The sequence below is a fragment of the Moschus berezovskii genome, chromosome 14 (genome assembly GCF_049115385.1).
Source record: "Moschus berezovskii isolate FMDL1 chromosome 14, NW_MosBer_1.0, whole genome shotgun sequence".
Classification (NCBI taxonomy): Eukaryota; Metazoa; Chordata; class Mammalia; order Artiodactyla; family Moschidae; genus Moschus; species Moschus berezovskii.
Window position 1 is genome coordinate 15,996,268 of NC_142473.1, and position 16,397 is coordinate 16,012,664.

Consider the following 16,397-nt stretch of genomic DNA (forward strand, 5'->3'; position numbering starts at 1 on the left):
GCAAGGAGATCCAACCAGTCCATTCTAAGGGAGATCAATCCTGGGTGTTCTTGGAAGGACTGATGCTAAAGCTGAAACTGTAATACTTTGGCCACCTCATGTGACGAGTTGACTCACTGGAAAAGACTTTGATGCTAGGAAAGGTTGGGAGTGGGAGGAGAAGGGGACGACCGAGAATGAGATGGCTGGATGCCATCACCGACTCTGTGGACATGATTTTGAGTGAGCTCCGGGAGTTGGTGATGGACAAGGAGGCCTGGCATGCTGTGATTCATGGGGTCGCGGAGAGTCGGACACGACTGAGCGACTGAACTGACTGACTGACTGAAGACACCGCCAGACCCACTCACAGAACAAAAAGCTGACTAGAACTAGGTGCTAAAACTGAAACTGCAATACTTTGGCCACCTCATGTGACGAGTTGCCTCACTGGAAAAGACTCTGATGCTGGGAAAGGTTGGGGGCGGGAGGAGAAGGGGACGACAGAGAATGAGATGGCTGGATGGCATCACCGACTCTGTGGACATGAGTTTGAGTGAACTCCGGGGGTTGGTGATGGACAGGGAGGCCTGGCGTGCTGTGATTCATGGGGTCGCGGAGAGTCGGACACGACTGAGTGACTGAACTGAACTGAACTGAGAACTAAGTGGCTACGGAGGGCCCATCCCCCATACCCACTGGAGACAGCCAGGGTAGGGCAGCCAGAGCTGGAAGAGGGCAATCACAGCCCTAGAGAGCCTTCTGATACCAAACTGCAAGCAAGCTTCGTTGCTAACCAAGACTTCTTGGTATTCTAGACGGTCAACATCTGCCTGAGAAGGTGCACAGGTTTTACACCCACAAAAACGAGCAACAGGGACTGTGGAGGCGATAAGTAACTGTGACTGTGGTGGCCAAACACCTGGTCACTTGGGCTGCTCGGACAAGGAAGGGCACAAAACGCCAGCCCAAACGAGCTGTGCCTTTGTGCAATACCTGAGTACCTGAACCTGAGTGGCTTAGACCTGGGAAGTGCATACAGCCCAACACCGGCCTCAGATAGTTCCTGGCAGAGCAACCTAGAGCCTAAGCAGTACAAACAGGGAAAGCACACATGCTGTGAGCAGGGGCAAACCCAGTGTGACTGAGACACTGTGAGAACTGCCCACAGATGCCAGGGTTATTTGTTTGCAGCGTTCCTCCCTCCTCACAGCAGGACTGAACAAGTAAGACTAAAAATGTGACCACCACTGCCCCCTTGTGTCAGGGTGGAAATAAGACACTGAAGTGACCAGCAAACAGAAGAAGCTAAAACAGAGGGAACCACCTTGGAAGTGACAGATGGAGAAGTCTTGAGACTATTGCAACAATAAGACTGAAAACCAGAGGCAGAGGCTTAAGTCCAAATCCTGAAAAAACCAGAGAACTCCTGACTCCAGGAAACATTAATTGATAGGAGCTCATCAAATGCCTCCATACCTACACTGAAACCAAGCACCACCCAAGGGCCAAAAAATTCCAGAGCAAGACATACTATGCAAATTCTCCAACAACACTAGAACATAGCCCTGCTCTTAGAGTCACTCCAAACCCATTGACATCTCATAACTCATTACTGGACATTTCATTGCACTCCAGAGAGAAGAACTCCAGCTCCACCCACCAGAGCATCAACACAAGCTTCCCTAACCAGGAAACCTTGACAAGCCAGCCATGCAACCCCAGCCACAGTGAGGAAACTCCACAATAAAGAGAACTCCACAAACTGCCAGAAGATGGAAAGGCCACCCCAAACTCAGCAATATAACCAAGATGAAGGGGCAGAGAAATACCCAGCAAATAAAGGAACAAAATAAATGCCCACCAACTGAAACAGGAGAGGATGAGATAGGGAATCTACCTGAAAAAGAATTCCGATAATGATAGTGAAAATGATCCAAAATCTTGAAAACAAATTGGAGTTACAGGTAAATAACCTGGAGGCCAGGATTGAGAAGATGCAAGAAAGGTTTAATAAGGATCTAGAAGAAATAAAAAAGAGTCAGTATACAAAAGATAATGCAATAGATGAGATAAAAAACACTCTGGAGGGGACCAACAGTAGAATAACGGAGGCAGAAGATAGGATAAGTGAGCTAGATGATAGAATGGTAGAAATAAATGAAACAGAGAGGAAAAAAGAAAAATTAAAAGAAATGAGAACAATCTCAGAGATTTCTGGGACAATGTTAAACGCCCCAACATTTGAATCATAGGAGTCACAGAAGAAGAAGACAAAAAGAAAGACCATGAGAAAATAATTGAGGAGATAATAGTGGAAAAATTCCCTAAAATGGGGAAGGAAACCCAAGTCCAAGAAACCCAGAGAGTCCCAAACAGGATAAAGCCAAGGCGAAACACCCCAAGACAAATATTAATCAAATTAACAAAGATGAAACACAAAGAACAATATTAAAAACAACAAGGGAAAAACAACAAATATCACAAGGGGATTCCCATAAGGATAACAGCTGATCTTTCAATAGAAACTCTTCAGGCCAGGAGGGAATGGCAGGGTATACTTGAAGTGCTGAAATAAAATAGCCTACAGCCCAGATTACTGTACCCAGCAAGGATCTCATTCAAATATTAAGGAGAAATCAAAAGCTTTAAAAACAAGCAACAGAGAGAGAATTCAGCACCACTAAACCAGCTCTCCAACAAATGCTAAAGGATCTTCTCTAGACAGGAAATACAGAAATGATGTATAAACTCGAACCCAAAACAACAAAGTAAATGGCAACGGGATCATATTTATCAATAATTACCTTAAATGTAAATGAGTTGAATGCCCCAATCAAAAGACAAAGACTGGCTGAATGGATACAAAAACAAGACCCCTATATATTTCGTCTACAAGAGACCCACTTCGAAACGAGGGACACATACAGATTGAAAGTGAAGGGCTGGAAAAAGATACTCCACGCAAATAGAGACCAAAAGAAAGCAGGAGTAGCAATACTCATATCAGATAAAATAAACTTTAAAGCAAAGGCTGTTAGAAGAGACAAAAAAGGACACTACATAATGATCAAAGGATCAATCCAAGAAGAAGATATAACAATTATAAATATATATGCACCCAAAATAGGAGAACCACAATATGTAAGAAATCTGGAAATTTTGGATAGAAACTGTCTCTTTCCAAAAGTACCTATTACTGTAGAGTTCCTATTAATGTTCAGTTTGAGGTCTCTGGTAGGAATCAACTTCTTTTGATTCTGTGAGAAAAACGCATTTCTTTTCATTGAAACATATAAATCCAAGGACTGATTCATTAGAATATCACTGTTACACTAATGATTAATGTTTGATAGATCCTCTCTGTCAAAATTCATGAGCTGTTTTTCACTGATTTATCTTATTTGAACACAAAATTTTTTGTAATTTATGAAAAATTGCACATACATACCTTTTGTTAATTAGACTAGGTATGTTGTATGGTTTTATTGCAGTATTTGCTCACATCTGTTTGCAAGAGTGTCGAACTGAGCATCGAAAAAAATTTTGATGTGTTTCAACCATATACTAACTCATAAAGGAAACGTTATTAACAGAAGGATTGATCTTATTGTCTTTAAAACCAGTGTAAATATCTTAGTTATGTCAGAAGTGAGCAAATTACAACCCACATGCCAAATCTGACTTGTGTCCTATTTTTGTGCGACCCTACCTCTTCATGAGTACTCTTTCTCAGCACTTAGAAATACTTAAAGTTATCCTTATGTTATACTTCTTCTCCAATCAAAGCTGAAGAATTCATTTTATTCAATTTCACATTTAACTCACTATGAGGTTTCTTTTTCATGACTGAAATCAGACTAATATACTAACCAAAATTTGTGGTGAGTGCAAGTAATTATCTGAGAATATTTGCTGTGGTTAGTGATATTATTCTTGTAAAGTGAAATCTATTGCAAAACATCCTGCTTAATAGTTTCATGTTTCAGTCTTCACATATGACCCATCAACAAACACCTTAAATTTATGTAACATAAAGGAGTTTCTAATAAACCTACTTATGGCAGGAATAGCTTGCAATCAGAGGCCAGACAGTTCTGAGTTTTCTCTTTATCTGATAATAGAAGAATAAATTCTTTTAAATGTTACAATAATGAAAGGAAATGTATAGAGACTGCAACACAATTTCATTGGAGGTAAGCTTGTTTATTGAATAATATGGTATTAGTTTCAATAAACAGCAGAAAAAAAACATCAGTCTTAAAAAACAGAAAAACAACAACAACAACCTAAAATCCAGCTAGCAGATACATCCGATAGTCTGATGTTTGTGGGTATTGCTTTAGGCAAGATGGATGAAGAGTGAAATTATAGTAAAATTCTGGTTTCTATGGCTATCGTGGCATTGAGCCAGAGCTGTTTGGCTTATCCAGACCTCTCATAAGAGAGATAAAAATATTTACGATAACTAGAAAGAGAAAAAGGAAGGAGGGAAGAAATCAGAGCTTGGATCCAATAGAAGACTTACGTCACTGGCACAGCCATAACGTCTCCTTCGTGGGAGGCTCGAGGAGACTCAGAGGAGTATACTATTTCCCAGACAGGGTCTTTGAGAAGGTTTCAGTTACATTTTTATGGGAACTGAGATTTGTCAAACATTGGTTCCCACAAAATACCACTAAAATAATTTGTCAATAATGTAATTATGAGCTTATGTAGTTATGAGTACAGAAAGGGAAAGAACAGCCTGGATTGATTCTTAGTGTCTTAGGCAAGGTTGGGCAAATTTGGAATATTTTCATTGCTTTCAGTTCTACTATAAAATGGACATTCCAACATGAAAGTGTGATTAAGATTGACAAAAAGATCATGAGAGAATTGTTACAGAGTGGAGAACAGAGAGAAGGATTTTAAAACAAGGGTTTCTAAGAGGCTTTGGAATAAACAGTCATTTAATGCTGGACTGCAAGGAGATCCAACCAGTCCTTTCTAAAGGAGATGAGTCCTTGGTGTTCATTGGAAGGACTGATGCTAAAGCTGAAACTTCAATACTTTGGCCACCTCATGTGAAGAGTTGACTCACTGGAAAAGACTCTGATGCTGGGAGGGATTGGGGGCGGGAGGAGAAGGGGACGACAGAGAATGAGATGGCTGGATGGCATCACCGACTCTATGGACGTGAGTCTGAGTGAACCCTGGGAGTTGGTGATGGACAGGGTGGCCTGGCCTGCTGTGATTCATGGGGTCGCAAAGAGTCGGACACGACTGAGAGACTGAACTGAACTGATAGCATATTGACTAAATTTTGCTGCTGACAAAAAATTTTGGAAGGGAAATTGTTAAAGAAAAGTTTTTCATGACACATGTTAAAAGCAGTAGGAATGACTTTATTAAAAAGTGACTATTTCAATGGGGGTTTTGTAAGAGACAGCCATTAAGCTTAAATTTGCATATAACAAGGACAAGTAAGAGTTTATAGACATGGGACAGGATCTGTGGATGCAAAAGTACTAAGTAAATTTCAGGAGTAGGGAGGGTTCTTACTAAACTAACTTCACAGGATCCTTGCTGAAGGTGGGCCAGAGTGATAAGATATCCAGGGATAAGCAATTTGACCAGATGAAGTGGGTGATCAGATAGCAAGGAAGGGAGATTTTTGTTAGGTCATCTCAACTGAGAAAGATACTTGCTAAAACTGGACTAACTGGGCAAGGGACAGAACTCAAGGTCAGGGCCTAGCAAACATCAGGGCTAAGAGGAGATGCACTAAAGTTTGGTCCAAGAGAGAGTCTTCGCAAGGGTGACTGAGGGATTTGGAGGTGGTATGTATAATAGACAGTAAAGTCATTGACAATTACTTATCTTTCTTAGAAGAGTTTCCTGAAATAGTTAAGTCAGGTTATTAGAGATGGTGGAATAATAAAATTATGTGATTGTCATGGTCTGTACATGTGTTGGAAAAGAATTTACAGACGTGAGACAGAAGGAGAGGGAAATAAAATTTATTAGAGTGAGACACACTGTTAGAACAGTGGGCCAACTCAAGGGAGAGCCGATGTTGAACAGGGGTCTTTTATGCATTTTTATACCCAGGGTACAAGGAGCAGGATAGGGTTTGTGCAGATCATTGGCTGATTGGATGAGGCAGGTATACTGGGTGGGGGAAAAAGTAAGGCAAATATTTTCTCCCTATAGGGTAGAAGGGAAGACAGTTTATACTGCTCAGGAGAACCTTAAATCTGTTAATAGTTACAACATGGTGGGGGATGTCGGGAGAAGTACAATAAGGATCTGGTTGTTTTTCATTCCTACATTCTGCATTCCAAGGTTCTCCTTGTTTTTTGTTTTTTTCTTTTGTCCTTGGGACCCCACAGTGACTAGCTGAATGTTAAAGTAATATAATGTAAATAATACGTTACTTGGGAATAGCTGATTTCTACTTTCAAGATTCATATAAACAGCATTTGACAATCCAAAGTAAAGGGAATAAGAATACATTTCAGGGCTTCATATCAGTGCTCATCAGCTGGGAGTGGAGAAGGTCCCTTTAATCCTGCCTTATATCCTAAATTTGCATGTTAGGCTAAGTGTCCCAAAACTAATTTTAAATGTTTGTTCTGCTTCTACTGCTACTGCTGCTAAGTCACTTCAGTCGTGTCCGACTCTGTGTGACCCCATAGACGGAAGCCCACCAGGCTCCCCCGTCCCTGGGATTCTCCAGGCAAGAACACTGGAGTGGGTTGCCATTTCCTTCTCCAATGTGTGAAAGTGAAGTCGCTCAGTCGTGTCCGACCCTTAGCGACCCCATGGACTGCAGCCTACCAGGCTCCTCCATCCATGGGATTTTCTAGGCAAGAGTACTGGAGTGGCTTGCCGTTGCCTTCTCCAATGTTTGTTCTGAAATACTATAAAAATGGTATAACCCCTACTTTAGAATGAAGATACACATTGCAGTAATTGCTTTGTTTTCAGATTCAGGAACCAAGGCAAAAACTTAGATAAGAATCAAGCAGCAATATCCTTTAATAAAAACTGGACTGATAATTTCACAAGAACATCATTGCTAGGATACTGCTTCCCCTAATTTCTTGTCTCATTCAGTTCAGTTCATTTGCTCAATTCTGTCCGACTGTTTGCGACCCCAAGGCCCGCAGCATGCCAGGACTCCCTTTCCATCACCAACTCCCAGAGTTCACACAAATTCATGTCCACTGAGTCAGTGTTGCCATCCAACCATCTCACTCACTGTCGTCCCCTTCTCCTCCTGCCCTCAACCTTTCCCAGCATGAGAGTCTTTTCAAATGAGTCAGCTCTGCATATCAGGTGGACAAAGTATTGGAATTTCAGCTTCAGTATCATTCCTTCCAATGTATATTCCGGGGTGATTTCCTTTAGTGTGGACTTGTTGGATCTCCTTGAAGTCTAAAGGACTCTCAAGAGTCTTCTCTAACACCACGGTTCAAAAGCATCAATTCTTCTATGCTGAGCTTTCTTTATAGTCCAAATCTCACATCTATACATGACTACTGGAAAAATCATAGCCTTGTCTAGACAGACCTTTGTTGACAAAGTAATGTCTGTGCTTTATATATTGTCTAGGTTGATCATAAATTTCTTTCCAAGGAGTAAGCGTCTTTTAATTTCATGGCTGCCATCGCCATCTGCAGTGATTTTGGAGCCCATAAAAATAAAGTCAGTCACTGCTTCCCCATCTATTTGCCATGAAGTGATGGGTCCGGATGCCATGATCTTAGTTTTCTGAATGTTGAGCTTTAAACCAACTTTTTCACTCGCCTCTTTCACTTTCATCAAGAGGCTTTCTAGTTAATCTTCACTTTCTGCCATAAGGGTGGTGTCATCTGCATATGTGAGGTTATTGATATTTCACCCAGCAATCTTGAGTCCAGCTTGTACTTCCTCCAGCCCAGCGTTTCTCATAATGTACTCTGCGTATAAGTTAAATAAGCAGGTTGACAATATACAGCCTTTACATACTCCTTTTCCATATTTGGAACCAGTCTGTTGTTCCGTGTCCAGTACTAATTATTGCTTCCTGACCTGCACACAGGTTTCTCAAGAGGCAGATCAGGTGGTCTTGTATTCCCATCTCTTTCAGAATTTTCCACAGTATATTATTGTGATCCACACAGTCAAAGGCATTAACATTGTCAATGAAGGAGAAATAGATGTTTTTCTGGAACTCTCTTGCTTTTTCTATGATCCAGCTGATGTTGGCAATTTGATCTCTGGTTCCTCTTCCTTTTCTAAAACCAGCTTGAACATCTGGAAGTTCACAGTTCACATATTGATGAAATCTGGCTTGGAGAATTTTAAGCATTACTTTAGTAGCGTTTGAAATGAATGCAATTGTGCAGTAGTTTGAGCATTCTTTGGCACTGCCTTTCTTTGATATTGGAATGAAAACTGACCTTTTCCAGTCCTGTGGCCACTGCTGAGTTTTCCAAATTTGCTGGCATATTGAGAGCAGCACTTTCACAGCATCATCTTTCAGGATTTGAAATAGCTCAACTGCAATTCCATCACCACCAACTTTGTTTGTAGTAATGCTTCTTAAGGCCCATTTGACTTCACATTCCAGGATGTCTGGCTCTAGGTGGGTGATCACACCATCGTGAATATCTTGTTCGTGAAGATCTTTTTTGTACAGTTCTTCTATGTATTCTTGCCACCTTTTATACTCTGCTTCTGTTAGGTCCCTACCATTTTTGTCCTTTATCGAGCCCATCTTTGCATGAAATGTTCCCTTGGTATCTCTAATTTTCTTGAATAGATCTCTAGTCTTTCCCGTATATTGTTTTCCTCTCTTTCCTTGCATAGATCTCTGAGGAAGGCTTTCTTATCTCTTGTCTCATTAACACCTAGCTATTAATGCTGCCTAATTAGTCTAATTAAGTAACATGATACCTAACTTACTGACCTAAAATTTTAATGCTGTTAACTGAGGATACCTGTTTTAAAGCCACTTGTAATTGTATCTTTATATTTGAACTTGCTGTATGCACAGTTGCAAAGTTTGCATAGTCTTAACTTAGCTATATAATTTCTCAATTGCAGTAAGTATATATTTATTTTGACTTTAAGACGTTAACTTATGTACCATACCTTTATAACATGTGACAAGATTTAAGAAATTTTCATATGCACTAACTCATTTGAACTCTACAACAGTTCTTGACACAGGACAGGAAGGAAGAGTTTTGTACTATAGTGTACAAGGTAGAACTGTGAAATACAGAAGAAAAAATATTATATCTGACCAGTGAGAGGTTACATAATATAATGTTGTGAAAAGCTAGCTTTTTAAAATTATTATCCACCTAAGTACTCTTTCATATATTTATTCTTCATCTATACCTCAATTCTATAATTTTAAAATTAGCATGTATGATAAATGAAGGATTCTTTGTAGGTAGTTTTATAAAGATGTTTTTCTCAAGAAAAACATACACATGTAGATGGTGAAATTTAAAATGTGCTCTCTGATCATAAAGAAAGTGGGCAGAATTTCAGGTTTTCCCAGGACTCTAAGATTTCAATAAAACTGCCAATAAAGAAATGAAAGAGGTTTTTATTTTTTGTTTTTATCCCCTATGAATGTCAAGGCTTTTTTTTTTTTTTTTTAAAGAAAGCAGACTAAGTTTCTTAATCATTATTATTACTCTAGAATTTGGAGGTGGACACATGATTAAAATTTTATTTTAAATTGCAGACACTACTATAGCAAAGCATTTAGAAGACTCATTGAAATTCCTTACTCTTTCAGGTTGTTGCCATTAGTTAGACACATTCATTTTCCATGAAAATGAGGAAGAATAAAAGTTTGGGTTTTGACATGCAAATTAATCCCCAAAGCTCCTCACTTTGCTTTAGAATTTGTATACCTCAGCTGTTAAAAAACATCAACTCCTGAAGCAAAGTAGGTGGTGTATTGTGGCATCACTTAATATAAGGATTCTAAATGTGTGGATGTGAGAGTCGGACTGTGAAGAAAACTGATCGCCGAAGAATTGATGCTTTTGAACTGTGGTTCTGGAAAAGACTCAAGAATCCCTTGGACTGCAAGGAGATCCAACCAGTCCATTCTAGAGGAGATCATTCCTGTGTGTCCATTGGAAGGACTGATGCTAAAGCTGAAACTCCAATACTTTGGCCACCTCATGCAACGAGTTGACACACTGGAAAAGACTCTGATGCTTGGAAGGATTGGGGGCTGGAGGAGAAGGGGAAGACAGAGAACGAGATGGCTGGATGGCATCACCGATTCGATGGACATGAGTTTGAGTGAACTCCGGGAGTTGGTGATGGACAGGGAGGCCTGGCATGCTGTGATTCATGGGGTTGCAAAGAGTTGGGCATGACTGAGTGACTGAACTGAACTAAGATGAAAGTTAAATAAGGTGTGTGATGTGGCTATTTGTACATAACATGCAAAATATTCATCCAGGTTTTTGCTTGAATCTAAAAGATTTATAAGGACAAGCCTAAATATAAAGGAATTACCATGCTAGATCAGAGCTATAGTCCGACTAGCATTGCAATAAGTAACCAACAGAAGCTTTAAATATCTTTAGGTTTGCCCTTCCTCAAGCAATATTGAATGCTAAACTTCCAGGACATCAATGTATGGGAGCAACATGTATGGAAAAAAAGTCATCATCAAATTTCAGATATAAATTGAAGTCTGAATTTTCTAGTGAGTTACACTGGTTACTTCTCACAGACCATCTTATGTAGATTATTTTATTATAATATTATTTTTCTTGCTTTCAATACTTTTTATTAACATTATACAAATGGAGACTCTATGATACAATTTAAGGGATAGACAATTCACCATTAAAACATAGTGGAGAGTCCCCTAAAACACGCTTATTCAAATAAAAGATTAATGTGTAAGAATGCCAACACTGTAGATGATTTTTAAATTATTTTTTCATACTCTTTTCCCATTTAGGTTGTTACATAATATTGAGCATAATTCCCTGTTACTGATGCTAAAGCTGAAACTCCAATACTTTGGCCACCTCATGCGACGAGTTGACTCACTGGAAAAGACTCTGATGCTGGGAAGGATTGGGGGCTGGAGGAGAAGGGGACGACAGAGAATAAGATGGCTGGACGGCATCACCGACTCGATGGACATGAGTTTGAGTGTACTCCGGGAGTTGGTGATGGACAGGGAGGCCTGGCATGCTGTGATTCATGGGGTCTCAAATAGTCAGACACGACTGAACGACTGAACTGAACTGAATACTTTAATAGATGAGGAAACAGACATTTGGAGAAGTTAGGAAAGCAATCAATGTCTCAAAGTTACTCAGGTGGCAGAGTAAATATTCAAATCATATTTGTATTTTTCACCACAAAATTCCCCAATTTCTTCCTTAAAGTTCTTTTTATCTAGAATGTTCTTCCCCATCATTTTAATTGGACTAGAATTTAATCTATGAAAGAAAAAAAATCTTATACTTATGTCTATATCCATATATATGCTTTCTGATAAAACTGTCCCTAACTTCCTACAAGTGAGTTGATGCTTCTTCTTGATAATCTCATGTTCTTAATAAACATATAACACATCTAATAATAGTTAAGTGTATATGTCCTTCTTTCTCACTAGATAGTGTGCTCCTTGATGGCTAGAATAGTCAGTCTCAATCTTTAATCATGATTTATTAGGTAGTTAGAATAGGAACAGGAATCCAAAATGGTGGTGGCTGAAAGACAAAGGGGAAAAGCCCAAGAAAAGGAAACAAAGAAAAAGTCCCCAGACCTCACTGAGAACCTCAGGTGAAACAAACACACCCATTCCTGGCTAACCCTAATGTTTTTAGGGCAGGCTCAGGGGAGAGAAGACCAAACATATAAAAATAGGGGGCTAAGACAGGTTGAGGCCTCTCCTTCAGGGTTAGCCCAATCTCACGCCTCAAGGGTGTACTTTGTTTTGCTTACTGAATAAAACTCAAGCTGCAACTTAGCTGTAATATTTGTCCACCAATTTAAACCTTATTTGTGGTGAGGCTGAAACGAGGAAATACACACTCTCCGGACAATTATACTCCAGTTAGCTAACAGTAATTTTTCACTTAGAAGATACTCATTAAATGTTTAGATTATGAGTGAATGAACTAATGTCACAAATATGTTGTAGAAGAACCTGCACCACTTTATAAGCTCTGATAAATCTTCAGTTTTTGTTTTTTAGAATGAATGTGGAATTATAGACTAGCCACCATTCATGTGGTATGGTCATGTCATTTAAGACTTACATGACTCATCAATATCCTTTTAATTTATACAGCAAGTGCCCTATATATGAAAGAGTTCTGAGAGTGTATTCATAAGTATTATTTGCTTGTAAGTCCCACCGAGTTAGCCTAGATACTCAACTAACACATTCAGCTATATAGTACTGTACTGTAATAGCTTTATACTACTTCTCACACAAATAATAAATGAAAAATAAACACAAAAATAAGGAAAATATTTTAAACCTTACAGTACAATATTTTGGAAAATGCAGTAATACAGCACCTACAGCTGGCATACATGGGCTGGCATTGAGTGAACAGGCAAGCAGTTACTGACTAGAGAAGGGAGTAGATGTGGGAGATAACAAATCTGAAGGGTCATAATAAATAGGAGATGGAGGGCAAACTATAAGTTCACTTATGCCTGAAATTGATGGAAGGCATGCTCACATCTTTGAAATTTCACAACTTGAAGGTTCATACATAGGGGATTTATTGTACTAAGACCCTCAGGTCTCCTCCAGGTTGTCAGCTATTCATGTTATTCATCCATGAACTCTTGTAAAACATATTCCAGTCTCTCCTCTCCTTATCCTGCAACAATTTATGTAGTGCTCAACAAACAATTAGAGCTCGATACTCATGATTCTGTGCTAATTTTAAGATATTTATCTGGTGGCAAATGTAGGGATGGTAGGTATAATGAATCAAGTTGAACATTGAATATGTTTCTACTACCTAATTTGATAAGAAATCTACAAGATTTTACTGAGTGATGGCATTAACTTCATCATTAGACTAATGAACCCATTTGAAGTACAGTGTATGGTATGACCTAAGATAAATAAAATTAACTCTCTTCAGCCTCACTTTTCCTATATAAAAACAGAAAGACAAATAACTATAGCTCAAAATTGTCTTGAAAATTAATAAATAATGCGTGTGAAACTCCGTACTCCAAAGATGGTACTCAATGTCATGGTTCTTTTTCTCAAAAGTTATTTTCCATTTAAGAGGTCTCTTTCTTCAGAATTTCTCATTTATAACAGTCTTTGTGGTAGGTAAAGCCAAAATAAATGCTGGCACTTTTATTTTTATTTTATTTTTTTCAATACAACATTTTAATTCCTTTAATGATTTTTTAAAAATTTGGATGGCATTTTATTTATTTTTATTTTTTTTATTTTTTTCAAAAACAATTTTAGGGATCTTTACTTAAAAACAACCTTACCTTAAAATGGAGTAACTTTGGTTTTACGAGCAGCAAGCAAAGTACAGAAGCAAAAATGCATTAAAGGAGCATTAAGTTCTACATTAGGTCACAGCTTCTAATCTGAAATAACACCCATAATATCATTTTTCAGGATATCAGGGAAATAGTTATTTCCCAGGATGTCTGAACCATAGCTACTCTATTCTGACTTTTAATTGTAAAAAAAAAAAAAAAAAAAAAATTATAGCCAAAGCAGATTTCACCATTAATGACGTCAGTGTTTTTCGAGGTATGAGAAGATGCAAGAATTGGAACTCATAAAACCTTTCTCTGAAAAGATCTAACTATCTGAAATCCTGTTCTGCCAGTTTTTTGTTTTTGTTTTTTTTTTAATCAGAGCACAGAGTGTCTCATTCCTGATTTTCACCCTGAACTTCTTTCAGGGGGTGTTGAAGGTGAACAGCTTGCAATGGTCATGATGTAATCTTTGTAGAGGCAGCTGGCAAGTAGTTTGTACTTGCTGGCATTTTTAAAAATGTTTTCCTCCACTTCCACACACTTTTAACAATATTCTCCTCCCTTTTATTTTCCTTCCCAAAATTTCATATCAAAAGTGGTCATTGTGTTTCTGGATTGAGCTAGACCAGAATGAATATGTGGGACACAGGAGGAACTAATGAGGCTGCTCATCCTGCTATTGTTCCTTCAATATTTCTTTCTCTGAATAGATTCTCATTTACACACTTTTTACTTACTGTTCTCTTTCCCCTCTCTTCATTTGTAATGATGCTTGCAATATCTCCTAAAGTAGCCAAGCTTTTCCATAGAATTCTCTCAATATGTACCCTTCATTTGAGAAAATAAAAGTGATGAATGTAGTTTTTTAAAAACGGAATCATCCCAGTTGTCGGGCAATTATCTTTTATAGATCCCAAACTTGCTTAGACCCACCAAGCTATTTACTGGCTGACAACCCCAGGCCTTTCTTCCAGGTCAGTTGATCAGTAAGTGTCAAAATAGGTTAATGATGTATTTTCTTCTCTACATTGTACCATAAATCCTCACTTTTACATAAAGTCAAATATATAGAACTTGAGATTCTTGTTCTTGGTTTTCAGTTCTAGGTGATCCTTAATGTTATTATGTCTAGATATTGAGACATACCAAATAAGAAAGAGAATGTTGGAAGAGGGAGATATCATTTAAAAAACTGGGCAAATAAATCAACAAGAAACGAAAAATATTTCTATAGTTATCTAGGTTTATTTAAACTTTGTGGTTGAGTTAGTGTTACACCTGACTGTCACAGGAGACATCAATCTTATCACAAGCAGAGAATACACCTTAATAAGCACAGGTGTAACAGGTGTAGTCCTCTTCAAGGATCATAGCCTTGTCATAGTGAAAGAACTTGCAAAACTCAGGTAAATTGAATGTAGTCAAACAGGAAAATCTGAGGAATCAATGAACTAAAATGAATGAAAATGGGTGAATTTAATTCAGATGACCATTATATCTACTACTATGGACAAGAACCTCTTAGTAGAAATGGAATAGACCTATTAGTCAACAAAAGAGTCTGAAATGCAGTACTTGGGTGCAATATCAAAAATGACAGAATGAACTCTGCTTGTTTCTAAGGCAAACCATTCAACATCACAGTAATCCAAGTCAGTGCCTCAACCGATGATTCTGAAGAAGCTGAAGCTGAATCTGCATGATTCTATGAAGACCTACAAGAACTTCTAGAACTAATACCAAAAAAAAAAAATTCTTTTCAAAACAAGGGATTGGAATGCAACTGTAGGAAGGCAAGAGATAACTGGAGTAACAAAGAAGTATGGTCTTGGAATACAAAATAAAACAGGCAAAAGCTCACAGAGATTTCTCAAGAGAAGACACTGGTCATAGCAAATACACTTCTCCAAGAATGCATGAGACAACTCTATACATAGACATCACCAAATTGTCAATATTGAAATCGGATTGATTACATTTTTGCAGCTGAAGATGGTGAACAGAAATTGGAAATCTCGGAAGTGGCCACAAAAATAGAAAAGGTCAATTTTCATTCTAATTCCAAAGAAAGGCAATGCCAAAGAATGCACAGACAACTTCACAATTGCACTCATCTCACACACTAGTAAAATAATGCTCAAAATTCTCCAAGCCAGGCTTTAACAATACGTGAACCATGAACTTCCAGATGTTCAAGCTGGTTATAGAAAAGATAGAGGAAGCAGAAATCAACATCCATTGTATTATAGAAAAAACAAGAGAGTTCCAGAAAAACATCTATTTCTGCTTTATTGACTATGCCAAAACCTTTGAATGTGTGGATCACCATAAACTGTGGAAAATTCTGAAAGAGATGGAAATATCAGACCACCTGGCCTGCCTCTTGAGAAATCTGTATGCAGGTCAAGAAGCAAAAGTTAGAATTGGACATGGAACAACGGACTGGTTCCAAATAGGGAAAGGAGTACATCAAGGCTGTATATTTTCACCTTGCTTATTTAACTTCTATGCAGAGTACATCAAGAGAAACACTGGGCTGGATGAAGCACAAGGTTCAAGGTTGCTGTTAGAAATATCAATAATCTCAGATATGCAGATGACACCACCCTTATAGCAGAAAGTGAAGAAAAACTAAAGAGCCTGTTGATGAAAATGAAAGAGGAGAGTGAAAATGTTGGCTTAAAGCTCAACATTCAGAAAACTAAGATCATGGCATCTGGCACCATCATTTCATGGGAAATAGATGGGGAAACAGTGTCAGACTTTATTTTTTGGGTCTCCAAAATCACTGCAGATGTTGACTGCAGCCATGAAATTAAAAGACGCTTACTCCTTGGAAGAAGTTATGACCAGCCTAGATAACATATTAAAAAGCAGAGATATCACTTTGCTAATGAAGATCTGTCTAGTTAAGG